General features: G+C 43.5%; 1 protein-coding gene across 1 annotated transcript in view; it reads left to right on the forward strand.

Moving 5' to 3' along the window:
- The window catches only part of LOC126297843 (probable glutamate receptor), a 253100-nt gene that overhangs the window by 25045 nt on the left and 211659 nt on the right, over positions 1-16396 (forward strand). The window lies entirely within an intron of this gene.

Below are 16396 nucleotides of genomic sequence, written 5' to 3' on the forward strand. Positions count from 1 at the left end.
ATTCTCAGTCCCCCAAATGGGCCAATTTTGCTTACTGACGAACCCATCCAAATGAAAATGGCCGACAACAACAAGGCGCATGCGCATACGCATACAATTCCCATCATGCCCGCGGCCAATCGTGTACTTTGAACGTCCTATCGGAAACTGTTCAGAAGTTTATTTCATATAGTTGAATAATTGTCACCCTGTAGATGAGTTCCACAACTGATCAAAACGCAGAATCATAATGCCATAAACTGCACCACTAGACCCTTCGATTTGCTTAGTACACAGGGTGTTCCACGCAACAGATATCGAAACGAGGTTTTCTGTTAGTGCTAGTAGGAAAAGGGTTGAGTATGTTGCTTAGCCTGTAATATTCGTCACTTTTCATCTAACGAGATGTTGAAGGAACGTCGGTTTTTTTTATAAAGAAAATGGAATTGTGCATTTTTAATGGCATAGCATACTTTCAGCCCCGCGACTTTTTTTTCTACTTGGTAAGGGAGATGAAAATGTATTCTGACAGCAAAAAATTCAAATGTATGTGAAATCTTATGGGACTTAACTGCTAAGGTCATCAGTCCCTAAGCTTACACACTACCTAACCTAAATTATCCTAAGGACAGATACACACACCCATGCCCGAGGGAGGACTCGAACCTCCGCCGGGACCAGCCGCACAGTCCATGACTGCAGCGCCTCAAACGGCTCGGCTAATCCCGCGCGGCATTCTGACAGCAGACTTGTGTCTCACGTTCTGCACATTTCCCTGATATTTTTTAGGAAAGGCTTTGCTTCCAATGCTAACAAGCGTTACATCGATGTAATTCCCTTTTGAAGATCTCTCAAAGACTGTTAACGAACCCACTTTGTCAGTATCCTGGTAGGCAAGGCTCAAATGGCACAAATGGCTTTGAGTACTATGGGACTTAACTTCTGAGGTCATCAGTCCCCTAGAACTTAGAACTACTTAAGCCTAACTAACCTAAGGACAACACACACGTCCATGCCAGAGGCAGGATTCGAACCTGCGACCGTAGCGGTCACGCAGTTCCAGACTATAGCGCCTAGAACCGCTCGGCCACATCGGCCGGCGGTAGGCAAGGAAGTTGCGAATATGAACTATACAGTAGAATGTTCGTCCTTTAATGTCCAACACTTCCCGTAAATCCTTCGCGATTTCTCGAACCGTTTATGACATATTGCAGCTGTACAAGTTATATATTTATCTCTACTCAAAGTCACGTTTACGTGTGGCATCATTCATCATCAGGTCTCATACATATATATAACACTGCTTGCGATCATTACCGGCAAACCTCTCTATACCATAGTCATGAGATGACTTCCAACTCATGTACATCGATGGAAACCCTGTTTCAGTAACCTCCTCTAGACGAACGAAGGTACGTTTTCCATTCACCCTGCCGCATCTTGTGCATAAATCGAGTCTTCAGATTCACATAGATACGAAGCGACTTTTCATGTTCGTCCTATCCGAAATGTGGGTCATCGGGGAGAGGGCAAGTCTTAGGATTTTTTAGTTCATTGGTGTATAATATGCGCTCGTATCCTAGTAGGAAATCAGTCAGCACATGGGTATATCACCAATATGACCATATACATATTGAAAACTGTGTAAAAATATATTAGTGGCCATTAAAATTGCTAAACCAAGAAGAAATGCAGATGATAAACGGGTATTCATTGGACAAATATATTATACTAGAACTGACATGTGATTACATTTTCACGCAATTTGGGTGCATAGATCCTAAGAAATCAGCACCCAGAACAACCACCTCTGGCTGTAATAACGGCCTTGATACGCCTGAGCATTGAGCCAAACAGAGCTTGGATGGCGTGTACAGGTACAGCTGCCCATGCAGCTTCAACACGACACCACAGTTCATCAAGAGTAGTCACTGGCGTATTGTGACGAGCCAGTTGCTCGGCCACCATTGACCAGACGTTTTCAATTGGTGAGAAATCTAGAGAATGTGCTGGCCAGGGCTGCAGTCGAACATTTCCTGTATCCAGAAAGGTCCGTACAGAACCTGCAACATGCGGTCGTGCATTATCCTGCTGAAATGTAGGGTACGCAGGGATCGAATGAAGGGTAGAGCCACGGGTCGTAACACATCTGAAATGTAACGTCCACTGTTCAAAGTGCCGTCAATGCGAACAAGACGTGACCGAGACGTGTGGCCAATGGCACCCCATACAATGACGCCGGGTGATAAGCCAGTATGGCGATGACGAATACACGTTTCCAATGTGCGTTCACCGCGATGTCGCCAAACACGGATGCGACCATCATGATGCTGTAAACAGAACCTGGATTCATCCGAAGAAACGACGTTTTGCCATTCGCGCACCCACGATCGTCGTTGAGTACACCAGGCGCTCCTGTCTGTGATGCAGCGTCAAGGGTAATCGCAGCCATGGCCTCCGAGCTGATAGACCATGCTGCTGCAAACGTCGTCGAACTGTTCGTGCAGATGGTTGTTGTCTTGCAAACGTCCCCATCTGTTGACTCAGGGATTGAGACGTGGCTGCACGATCCGTTACAGCCATGCGGATAAGATGCCTATCATCTCGACTGCTGATGATACGAGGCCGTTGGGATCCAGCACGGCGTTCTGTATTACCCTCCTGAACCCACCGATTCCATATTCTGCTAACAGTCATTGCATCGCGACCAATGCGAGCAGCAATGTCGCGATACGATAAACCGCAATCGCGATAGGCTACAATCCGACCATTATCAAAGTCGGAAACGTGATGGTACGCATTTCTCCTCCCTACACAACAACGTTTCACCAGGCAGCGCCGGTCAACTGCTATTTGTGTATTAGAAATCGGTTAGAAAATTTCCTCATGTCAGCACGTTGTAGGTGTCGCCACCGGCGCCAACCTTGTGTGAAAGCTCTGAAAAGCTAATCACTTGCATATCTTAGCATCTTCTTCCTGTCGGTTGAATTTCGCGTCTGTAGCACGTCATCTTCGTGGTGTAGCTATTTTAATGGCCAGTAGTGTATGTAAAATGACTCAAAATCGGTAAAGTTCGAGGAAAAACTAGTGTAATCACAAAAAATTGATGTGAAATACGTAAAAATTGAGGGAAATACGATGAAATATGTAAAATCGAGAAAACGTAGTAAAACTATGGAAATTGATTGAGAATGCATGAAATCAGAGCAAAAAAAACCCTGAAATGAGTACTGAACAAAATCAATAAAACTGCTTGTTCTGGAGGAGGAGAGTAGACTGATACCATAAATGCACTCTCCTTAATAGTGGAAAGATGAGGCATTCTAGAGATCTGGCGTCAAAGCGAAACGCAATATTATCCCGCACATAAGCAATATAGTCTAACACTGGATGATGACTTCTGTAGGCAAGAGGAAGGTTACCAGGGGCGGTGAGTACTGATTGTGATGATTATTTCCTTCTTCGTATACATTTTCGGATGCCGACGATCATTTCATAGGACTGTTGTGAACATATAATTTCCGAACCGTAATCGAGCTTGAACTTCATATACGGCAGCCATCATACACCTCCAGAAAAATATGTAGTGATTGTGTTTGCAAAGATTTTTCCCTCGCTCTTCATATTAGTAGCTTTATCACTTAACAGTTTGTAACAATAGTTTATCGTAGAGAAACTTGTATGGAGTATGTATGTCATGTGCTGGAAATATATTTCTTGCATTGGAATATTGACAGCGTTGCATTCCACATTATTAATAGGTCGGAAACCACCTGGTTATATCATTATAGTGTGTTTAAGTGCAGAACCGTGTAGTCTTAGGAGTTCATGTGTTTATGTTCTACAGTCATTTTTCCCTTATCAATGTCTGGTATGTACTGATCCGAGACAGTAGAACAACACTTCAGAATTGATAGCGCAGTTGATTTACATAAAATGCTTAAACTCCATATGTCTGGAGCTTCACCATCCCCAAAACCACATGTTTCTTCTCAACTATCTTATATATCATCACAACACTCTCACATCTCCCATATACTGATAATAGGTGGTAACCTCTTTGACATGCGCGCATCTGGAATGGTCTTTTGCACCTGATGGGTGGCGTGAGTAAGAGTGGTATGGAACAGTCTTCACTGAACAGCAGTTATGGAGTCAGCTAGCTGTGTTCCTTCACGAGATGTGGAATGTAGTGTGTATAGTGGCCTCCTATTTCTGGTCTGCTACAAATTAGCCGGCCGCGGTGGTCTAGCGGTTCTAGGCGCTCAGTCCAAAACCGCGTGACTGCTACGGTCGCAGGTTCGAATCCTGCCTCGGGCATGTATGTGATGTCCTTAGGTTAGTTAGGTTTAGCAGCAGGTAAGTCCCATAGTGCTCAGAGCCATTTGAACAATTTTTTTTTGCTGCAAATTAAATTGGTGACAGTGTTGCAGGAAGGTTTGGTCAAAGGCAATGCGGGGAGATCTTTCAAACTCTAACTTGATCCTAAGAATGCGAGCATGCTCTGTGACTCCCATCTGCATAGGAAAAGTGGGCAATAGTGCTAGAATTATGTAGATCAGTACAGGATGCTGATGTTGGTATATACATTTGAGAATTAACCATCAATGGATGTACTGCACTGTCATCTATCTACATTTGTAATCTAGTGAAGTAGTGAAGGGGTGGTTAGTGATGATACAGAAACTGAGAAGCATGCTGTCATGTCATTTGTCAGAGTTGAAATTACAGCAAAACTGGTAAAACTGCTAAAATTGATTGCACTGTCAGTTGTGCTTATTGAAGTACATTGTCCCATATCGACAGTGTTTCTCGTTCAGTCCATCCAGTGGTATGCTGTTGATTACCACATAATGAATGACTGACAAAACTTGTTTCAGACGCAGAGAGAGTCTTGGTGGAAGCAACACCTTCTGGGGATGGCCTGCATGAAGTAGTGATTGTGTACATATAAGGAATCAGTTGAAATGGAGCACCGGGACATCTTCCACCACGTCACTGTGAAAGATGAGTTTAAATGTAGGGGTCATGAATCACCTTCGAGCAGCTGTTTGGATATGCTCCACAATGCAGAAAAGCTCTTCCATTTTGCATATGTTGTGCTTTATTCCAGATTTTTCGCAATAAGAAGCACACCCTCCGTCTTTTATTTCAGTCATCCTGTGTGTTGTGAGAGCAGCATCAGCATCATAATTTATACTGTGCAACGTCTAGGTTTCTGTGGGAGCCAATGGATCAAGATGTGTTAATGTCAGTTTAGCACCTGACACAGACCTCGAAGTCGTGGAGGAAAAACAAAATGAATGGTGGTGTACAAAGTTGCAGTCATACAATGCTTTGATATGTTACAGCAGAAGAAACACTGTTTCAAGCAACAATACAGGGACACTCTCTTCCGGCTGATGACCTGTGGAATATGGCCCCCCCCCCCCCCTACACTGAAACTTTACACTGGTCTGTGCGAGCAACTTCGATCACTTGCCACCTGCTCCCATGGACCAATACATGTATATGGGATCACCATGTATGATAAACATCCACATGCAAACTATTTTTGTTTTCGATTTATCATGAGAGAGAGAGATGCAGTAAAATCTTATCGAGTTCTCTGCTGGATGATGCTAGCAGAATATTTACAGTTTGTAGTTTGTCTCTGTTGAATGGTACAAAACAACGAGGATAGAGAAAATTTTTGGGTGACAGGCATGATTGCACCCTGAGAGATACAGATCTCTTTCGGACTGTGGTAACTTCATGAAGTATGAAGACACACTGCAGTGCAGTAGCAGAATCCTCATACTTCTTTCAGTCCCTCTATGATGCGCAATCTTCCTAATTTTCCTGATAAGAAACACTACCTTAAATGCTTGTACTGTCTTTACTACTACTGCGTATTGCAGGATAAAGCTGCATTAGGCACTGGCCTTCAACATCAGGTAGGCAGAGCTACAATATGTTTACATTTCCGCTGAGTCGTCAAAACATGTTCTTGTCACATAACTCACCTAACCCTGTTTCTCCACGGGATGTGGAAGGACTTTTATACAGCGCTGACTGACTTCCGTTTAGTTCTGACTTAAACTGAAAGACCACATGTCTGCAGAGGAGGTGGGGCAGAGGTTGAGGAACAGTTACAAGATGAAGAGGGATTGTCTAAAATCCACACTGGAGATATTGTCAATTAGAGGAAGGTGTAAGTAGATGAATGACGAACACTCACTTCACTTAACGAAGGTTTATTCAGCACTTGCACATACAAGAGAGTGGAGGGAACTGCCTCCGGAGAGAACACATATGGTGTATACATAGCTACAGAACATTCCACTACAATGATTCTTGCCATTTGTGGATACTTCTAGAAAGTACTCGAGCCGAATACAGAAATTAAAATTTTTCAGTTCAGGTGAGTTTTGAACTTACGATCCTCCATGTAACTGCCTAGTATCATAACCACTAAAATACGGCGACTGCGCTACTCTGCTTCTTCTGCGACATTGTTCCCTCCTCAAGAGAACAGCGTCTCGGTGTTACGTAGTCCTAGTCCGGGAACGAGTCATCGGCCCTGCATACTCCGACTTCCGATGGCTGATGTTCGCCCTGGCGGTGATCTTCTTAGAACTTCCCTTGCGGCTACGTTCTTCGTTGCCTTTCTGTTTGTTGCCTGTCACTCGAGCTTCGAATTTACCATGGGTTGCAGGATCCTTATAGGGCTTCCTTCGAAGGATCTTTCGTCGTCTTGTGTCGGGGTCGAAATATTCAACTTCATAAGTAACAGCAGACAACTGTTTTACAACGTTGTAAGGTCCAAAGTAGCGCCTGAGGAGCTTCTCAGAGGGACCAACCTTCCGAACAGGAGTGAAGATCCAGACAAGGTCACCAGGCTAGCAGACAACAGAGCTGTGGTTCGCGTCATACCTTCGGCGATCGTTTTCTTGAGCCTGCAGCATGCGGAGTAGAGGTAACTGCTGAGCGTCCTCAGCTCTGGTTAACACCTGGCTGATGTAGTCGTCATCCGCGTCATCAGGATGTAACGGAAACACAGTGGCCATCGTCGTCGCCGCCTCACGCTCATGCACCAGAAAAAATGGCGTAAATCCTGTGATGTATTTTTTGGCAGTGTTGTAGGCAAACGTCACGAAAGGTAGCACCTCATCCCAGTTGCTCTGCTCAACATTGACTAACATTGATAGCATGTCGGCCAAGGTCTTATTAAGGTGTTCAAAATGGTTCAAATGGCTCCGAGCACTATAGGACTTAACATCTGTTGTCATCAGTCCCCTAGAACTTAGAACTACTTAAACCTAACTAACCTAAGGACATCACACACATCCATGCCCGAGGCAGGATTCGAACCTGCGACCGTAGCAGTCGCGCGGTTCCAGACTGAGCGCCTAGAACCGCTAACCTAAGGTGTTCAGTAAGCCCGTTAGTTTGCGGATGGTAGGCAGTCGTCATGTGATGAGTAATGTTGCACCGATGGTTTATCTCTGTCAGAAGATTCGATTGAAAAACTTTCCCTCGATCCGTAATTAACGACCTTGGGGCGCCATGTTTTAATACAATGTCCTCTACAATGAATTTGGCTACCTCGAATGCTTCGGCTGTATTCACGGCTTTTGTAATGGCATATCGCGTCAGATAATCAGTGCAAACAATAATCCATCTATTGCCACTAGCAGACGTTGGAAATCGTCCGAGGTGGTCAATCCTAACACTCTGGAAAGGCGTTTCGACTGGTGGAATTGGTATGAGTCGGCTAGGTGGTTTCTAAAGAACTGCTTTTATCCTCTGGCACTCTCGACAGTGCGACACATAGTGATGGACACCCCTAAATAAACCTGGCCAGAAAAATCTCTTGCGGATCCTATCGTATGTCTTAATAAATCCTAAATGTCCGGCCTCAGGTATGTCATGGAATTTCTGTAGAATATCTAAGCGCAGGTGTTTAGGAATCACTGGTAGCCACCTCTTTCCAAACGGATCAGAGTTTTTCTTGCAAAGTAATCCATTAACTACCTTAAATTGTCCTTTCACATCCTCTGGCCGTTTTAAGTCAAGCATAATTCGAGATAGCTTGGCGTCCTGCTTCTACTCATCAGAGAGATCCTGGAGTTTTCTTCCACTGTTGTACACTATGGTAATGTCATACTCTTGAAGACGTAGTGCCCACCTGGCGAGTCGTCCTGTTGGAACCTTAAGACCTGTCAACCAACGAAGTGAATGATGGTCTATAACAACTGTGAATGGCATTCCATAGAGATACTGTCGATATTTGCACATGGCCCAGATCACAGCAGGACATTCTCTTTCTGTAGTTGAGTAATTTCTCTCGGCTTTTGTAAGTGTACTAGGCTATAACCTCCTCTTTTCCACCCGAAATCTGCACCAGAACAGCACCGATCCCATACCAACTGGCATCTGTGTGTAGTTCTGTAGGTGCTCTTTCATCATACGGACCAAGTACACGGTCAGTCGTCAGAGCTTTTCGCAACATATCGAAAGAATCTTGTTGAGCACCACCCAAGACAAATTTAGTACCGGCTTTTAACAACTCTTGGAGTGTCCTGGCTTTGATACAAAAGTCTTTGATAAAACGACGGTAATAAGAACACAATCCGAGGAAACTTCTCACACCTCTAATACTTTTAGGAGTAGGAAATTCCGTTATATCTCTCATCTTTTTTGGGTCTGGCCGCACACCTTCGTTTGATACAAGGTGCTCGAGTATTTTAATTTCTTTTGCTCCAGAGAGACACTTCCTTGGATTAAGTTTCAGTCCGGCCCTGGCGGAGACACTTAAGAACGGCCTTCAGTCTTTTTATGTGTTCATCAAATGTCTCTGAGAACATTATAATGTCATCTAAATAACAAAGACACATCGTCAACTTCTGGTGCCTTAGAAGATTATCCATCATTCGTTCAAAAGTTGCTGGTACATTACACAAACCAAACGGCATTACCTTAAACTCATACAGGCCCTCAGGGGTGTTGCATTCGATTTTCTCACGATCAGCCTCATCTACTTCGATATGCCAGTATCCAGAGTACATGTCCATGGTTGAGAAAACCTTAGCCCCCTTCAGACAATCTAGTGTATCGTCAATTAGTGGAAGAGGGTGAACGTCCTTTTTAGTAATCTTATTATGCTTCCTGTAACCAGCACAAAAGCGCCAACTGCCATCCTTCTTCCTGACGAGAACCACTGGTGACAACCAAGGACTCTGCAAAGGCTGATTGATGTCATTCTTCATCATTTTCTCTATCTCGTCGCGAATTATTCGACGTTCCGTTGCTGACACACGGTATGCTCTCTGGCTTATTGGTTGATGGTCTCCAGTGCTAATCTGGTGCTTCACCGTCAATTTGTCAAATTTGCATTCAGAGAAATCTTGAAGAATTGCAAGTAGCTTTTTCTGTTGTTCCTTAGTGAGATCTGGTGATAGTCAAGCTAGAATATCTTGTCTCGTAGTAGTAGCGCTAATTTCGCCCACAGAATCGGCATGGGAAGTTACTATGACGCTCAGTTGTTCTGCAATTGACGGCTCAGCGCTTGCTACGCACATGCGTCTTGGAAGGGTCTGCGGTTCTCGGCGACAGTTAACTATCCACAATTCACCGAATCCGTTCTTAAACGAGACGGCAGAGGCTGGGATGACCAAGTTATTCTTCAGTAGTATGCTTCTCTTATATTCCACTACAAGATCCATGGGTTGATGCATGGCATGACACATGACAGCTACCTTTCTAGCGCTGAGTGCAGGAATGATCACTTCATCCAGCACACACAGTCTCCACACACTAGGATGCGCATCTTCCTATCCACAGTATCTCGTCTCGTCTAGCATAATCTTCGAGCGACCACAATCTATAATTGCTTGAGAAGCTTTCAAAAAGTCCCATCCGAGAGTGACATCATGACTGCACTCTTGTACGGCGATGAATTAAAAGGGCTGTGTATGGCCACTTATACCCACACGAATGACACATCTTCCTGTAGGTTTTACATATTTCCCATTAGTCGCCTTCAGCAGAGATGTTTTGCTGTCGACGAATAGGGTTTTCTGCAACTGGCGGCGGTACTTCTCCGAAATGACTGAATATGATGCTCCAGAGTCCACAAGAGCTTGGGCTCGTCGGCCATCCATGAGAGTATCGACGTAGTTTCCTATCATTTTTGTAATGATCGATGGAGGAGGATTTTTGTGTTCGGCGGCCTCACCTCCAAGGAAGGTCGCACCCTTTAGTTTACCAGGTTGCGGCGGCTAAGTGATCGGCTGGAGATTCTAAACGGCGACGGAGATCTTGATCGGCGTGTTGGGAAGCGTCCTCTCCAGTGGCTAGCTAGCGGCGATGGTGACCTACGTCGTCCTGCACACACATCTTCTTGTTTATCTTCGTCGACCCAGAGTTGGTGCCGGGCGGGGTGGCCGAGCCGTTCTAGGCGCTACAGGCTGGAACCGCGCGACCGCTACGGTCGCAGATTCGAATCCTGCCTCGGGCATGGATGTGTGTGATGTCCTTAGGTTAGTTAGGTTTAAGTAGTTCTAAGTTCTAGGGGACTGATGACCTCAGATGTTAAGTCCCATAGTGCTCAGAGCCATTTGAACTATTTGAACCAGAGTTGGCCAACATCAGTCTGCTGTCTTCTGGCGCGGGCGTCATCAAATATCCGAGAACAGCGCACCACATGTCCCGGTCGTCCGCAGCAGAAACATACTGGATGGTTATCCTGGGTCCTCCAGACGTTTTTGTTTTTCATGCTGCGATATTTTTTGATTAAACTTCAATCTCTCACCTAGACAAGGGAGAGACGACGGTAGTAATAAAATCGGATGTATTACCGAAGTTACTAAGTAATACATAGTATAAACCTGATATTTACAACTTCTCTGTGCTGTTACCTTAAGAGATTTCATATGTGGCGAGGCATATGGTTACTTTAAGAGAGAATTTGAAAGTGAGGAAGCATCCTGTGACAGATGTACAGCATGCTCTTATGAGCCAAAATTGAGTTTAGTATTGTAGTCCAGTGATGCTGGTCGTAGCAGATAAGAATATACTTTTTTCTACGTGATGAGATAATACTTAGAGAAAATGTAGCCTATGTCATACTATTAGAGGATTTTCACAACAGGTAACGACAGTTTAGCGATGTGAAAACGCGTATATTCACTGATTTCCTGTCTTCGAAAATAACTTATAGAAAAGAGAGAAATCTACATTTGATGTGAGAAATTCTAAGTTTATGGTCAACAAAATTTCTGTCTCGGATTGGGTAAAGTGGATTTTATAAACTGGAAAATCTACGTTGGTGTGGAACTGGTTAGAACTACTGTATACATCAAAGCCACTGGGAGGTTCCTACCCCATTCTGTGGCTTCTAGTAGTTAGGCCTACCAGATGAGTGGCTTGCCAAGCGAGTGCAATTATTATTCCTACATCAGAAATATTTTCATGATTATCATACCCATTACAACTATGCTTGAAATATGAGCCATAGTGCCTATCAGTTAAGCTATAATTTATTCTCATCCTTACTTCTTAATGCAACGGAATGGATAACGCATCTGACTAATAGCTAGTGCACATTTCTGATGGACCCACTACACCGTGGCAAGGCGACATTCCCTTCCTGTCGTATATATTTTATCCAAAGCTTGGACATCCCAGCAAAAAAATCGAGGTTATGGTGAAGTACCTCAACAAAATGGCTGCACGCAACTCAATAATCAAGACCACTGTTTGTCTCACATATCACCTCTATTATTACAATACAATCTTTCACGCTAATGTTGCAAAATTTCTTGCACTACACTGAAACACAATAATTAGACAAGGAATTCTCTACCCAATGGGGATGACATAACATAAGCATTTCATTATTCTATGGTCTCGTAATATTTCTGTCTATTGCTACTGTGCACTTTCTGGATTGGTAAGGAACCTTTCGCTACTTCATTCTCCCCCACACTCTCGTAATCTCATTCATTAGGAACATAACGAATTTACTGACGTTCGTGCTGTACTAGGAAAAATTATTCAAAAAAGAATGGTTCAATGGCTCTGAGCACTATGGGACTTAACATCTGTGGTCATCAGTCCCCTAGAACTTAGAACTACTTAAACCTAAGTAACCTAAGGACATCACACACATCCATGCCCGAGGCAGGATTCGAACCTGCGACCGTAGCGGTCGCGCGGTTCCGGACTGAGCGTCCAGAACCGCGAGACCACCGCGGCCGGCTAACAATCATACCTGACCCACTAAAATCACTGCTGTCACATGCAATTCCCACAGATTAAATACCCATAATAAATCACTCTGACAGTATAAAACACATTTCAAAAAACCAAATGTTTGGTTTTCTACTCGTTCTACATTCCCACATAAAACAGTAGTCATCCCAGATTCACACGTCACTGACCCACGTTATAATTTTCCTACCACAAACTCTGGAGGATTTATGCACATCTCCCTGTGCAATGCAACCCACATGGAGTTGCCGGGTAGACGGCTGTCTCACCTTATTTCACTCTCAGAGTATCTGAATATCAAGCTGGCGTCACATGAATGTATCTCATAATGGAAGTTTTGGTATCTTATTTATCCTCAACTGACTGCTAGACCAAGCACATCTAGTTCTTTTTATTGTCTCATAGTCAGGTTGAGATTCACACAGTACTCACCACGTGGAAGTGCTTGTCTCTAAATCAAGTTGTGCACACGGAAATCTTAATTATTTTGAACTTAGATTTACACACGAAAGTTTTTCATCTTAATACAACCACACGCTAGTATTTCGTCTTATAATTACAACACGTGGTTTCTTTGTCACTTCCGAAGAATCCTATGTTTCCCACGAGTTTTTACCTGCGTATCTCTTTCCGAACAATTTACATGAGCGTCCCACCAAATGTTTCTGAAAAGAGAAATTATTAGTTCATCTACTCCTAGATATTTCATATGCATACCACTTTCATTTAAATTTGTTTTTCTGGAGAACACATAGAGCACGTCTTCACACCTCAGGAACCAGCGACAGAGTGTCGAAACATGGTCGTTCATTCGGTCATCCCGCGCTTCCGCAAAAGTGGGGGGAGGAGCTTGCCACCGTATTGATCAGTCACATTCCAGGCCCTCTGGTGCTCTGGTTTACTTCCTCTCTTTGGTTTGGCCAAAGGTGACCAGAGAACCGTATCAAAGATGATTACAGAATCTACCTTCACTATCTGTGATCAGCAGACGACCAGCAATTCATTCAATTCACAAACATTACCAAACTGGATTCAGGGATCTATTTTAAAGAAGTGCACACCTGAATAATTAAACATACAAATTGCCTTTCTTTCCTACGTTGGTATCTGGCTTCGGTGTATTAAATAAAATGGTGATGTTAAAAAAAGACGCTGTTCTCACAAGAACAACGAAGTATGTTGTTGTCCAACTTTTCTATGTTGGGCAGTACTGTACCCTTTCACCACAAATGTTTGTTTTGCAACGCACTGCAGCAGGTGGCAAGGGTGGTCATGAGGAGTTGGCACCTGGATGTAACAGATTAGTTCAATTTTTGATGGGTGGTTAGGTACAGAGAATGCGCCGACCTGTCTGACCTTGCCCATGGCAGGGTCTCTCAAAGTAACCAGTGTTCTGCGGGTGCAGGGATAGAAATGGAGGTGTGTGTTGTGTGGGAGAAGATTCATAATGACAGGTGTTTGCACTGGATGTATTGATAGCATCTGAATTCCTACCACTTGAGTCGCCCCCTGGTGCCCTCTATAGTCATTACTGGTGCTCGCTGGCATATATGTGCGTCCACGACTGCGACTGCAGCAATGGCCGTAGTTTTCGCCGACCACTGGGTATTAGCGCCAGCAGCATATGAGATTATTGGCTTGCTGTGTGTGGGCCTCAGGATATGAGCGTACAGGATGTGTGACTATTTCAGTGATCTCCACCATCTAGTATTTCTCAATATATTTCAGTGCACTCTGTCCTGCAGTGGTATATGCCCATCCTATCACGCAGTAGGCTCTTGCTCTTTCCGAATGTAGAGGAGACAACAGATTTAGGAATTCTGTAGTGCTTTAAAAAGCCAGTCACGAAGTCAAATTCCAGATTGATAGCTAGCTCCGACATCTAGCCATGATACCTTATTACTATGGATAGTATCGCAGTTTAAGTGTTTAGTGTTTAGTGCTTCAATACATTGCAGCGATATTTGTTGTTGTTGTTACTATCCTATCATACGCTAGACCCTTTCCTCCCTTCTTCTTCGTAGTGTTGTGACTGAGAAAACCGGTCAATTTAGGAACGGTATAGTACTTTTTAATGTAAAAAACACTTAGCAAACCTGTTGTGGTCGGAAATTCCATAACCGTGATGGTCTAAATCCACCTCTAAATTTGAAACTCCAATTATCATTTCTTGCATCACAACTTCCAGGCATGAAATCAAGTAATAATAGGTTTGGATTATTTAATCAAACTTCTGAGCAAAAGCATAACACTTTTGTTTAGGCTCGCAAACTACTTTGCAAAGTAGGTCTTTTTATTTCGAGTAGTTTTAAAATGTGTGTGTGTGTGTGTGTGTGTGTGTGTGTGTGTGTGTGTGTGTGAAGCAAATTATTTAAACGTCGCCTATTTAACAATTTAATTAATATTTCTGTCTGCACATTTACTGGAGCAACATTTATGACATCTTCAAGATATGCGTGTGTTGACAATATCCCGCACATTGCGTAACACCACATTTAATAACTCCTGAAGCAATTTGTGATGTGTACTACAAGAAAGCAAAACAAGAAGGCTGGAGGCAGTATAGAGTCCATGGCGGAATGAAGAAGTGTAATTATTTAAATATTCCCTGCTAGTTCCTATGTCATCTGCAAAGCAGACTACAGTTCTCTCTCTCTCTCTCTCTCTCTCTCTCTCTCTCTCTCTCTCTCTCTGTGTGTGTGTGTGTGTGTGTGTGTGTCTGTGTGTATACAACATTTAGTTCCGATCTTTTTAAAATGTATTTCGAGTCAGCTACAAGTTCTATGACACTGTCAATTGGCGTGTGTGTGTAATATCTACTGTGTCTGCCTTGTATCCCCTATATCACGATCATGTGACCAGAAATTAATTATTTATTAACTTCAGCAGTATTTCTGGATCGATTTCCTGTCAGGCATTTGCTTTGGAAGGAAGACGTCTCTCATGTGTGCTGGTATCCGACAGATTGGTTCATGCATACAAACCACTTGAGATGGCAGGATACACCGACGGGATGTGTGCTTTTGTTCCAGGCATTAGTACAGTACTTCATGGAGATGTGTGGGCAACCAAAATCTAACGGCCTGCACTGGTGGCGAGTTGCGAGAAATTTTTTCAGATGCTTTTAATTGATCTGTGGCGGAGTAATTACATGTTATGTGATTGGAATAAAGAAATGTAATTATTTAAATATCCCATGCTAGTTCCCATGTCATCTGCAAACATTAAATATTCCAAACACTGCAACCGATTTGCTGACAAATTCTTTAAATAAACGCTATTCCATACACTACAATGTATCCTTAAATTGTTTAAACAAACAGTATTTTATACACTGCAGCCAATTTCCTGACAAATTCTTTAAATAAATGAATAACCTATTTTTCAAAGTCCGCCTTGTATCCCTTAAATTGTTCAAATAAACAACATTCCACATATTGCCTAAATTTTTTAAACAATATATCATATGCTGCAATAGATTTCCCACCAAATAGCCATTTAATTCAGTTTTGACATAGGGGTGAGGGAGCGCTGGGGTGGTTTCCCAGGGGGAGAGGGCTTGATTAGTTTATCAAGTTATTTAATTAGTCAATCAAACTGATGCCAAAAGTGTGCATGTATCGGTAAGTGGAGTTCCCAGAGGAGTGGGGGACTAGAAGGTAGTGGGGGAGGAGGAGGGGGCGGGGTGGGTGTTTCTCTGAAGAACGAGTGGTACCCAGGTGGTCATAATCCACTTAGCAGAAGAATATGTTAAGGATCTCTTAATCAAAAGGAGAGCTTATCGCCAGAGGTCATAATCCACTTAGCAGAACAGTAGGTTAAGGACATTTCAATCAGAAGGAAACATTAAGTTTGGCCCTGAATGCATACTTGCCCCTGACGTAGGCAACCCGCACTAACAACTGTTCTGATGCTCTTATTATCTCATTGCTAATGGCAATAAGAGACGAGATTGGAGGTATCCAATGGTGAGTATGGCAGAAGGCTATAGAGCGTAGTTCAACTACTTAGTCCACGAGTAACTCCAGCTTGGACTGGCTGCGCGGCTAGAGGCGCCATGTCACGGATTGGAAAGCCTCTCCCCCCGGCGGTTCGAGTCCTCCCTCGGGCATGGGTGAGTGTGTTGTTCTTAGCATAAGTTAGTTTAGGTAGTGCGTAAGTC

Source organism: Schistocerca gregaria, chromosome X (genome assembly GCF_023897955.1).
Source record: "Schistocerca gregaria isolate iqSchGreg1 chromosome X, iqSchGreg1.2, whole genome shotgun sequence".
Classification (NCBI taxonomy): Eukaryota; Metazoa; Arthropoda; class Insecta; order Orthoptera; family Acrididae; genus Schistocerca; species Schistocerca gregaria.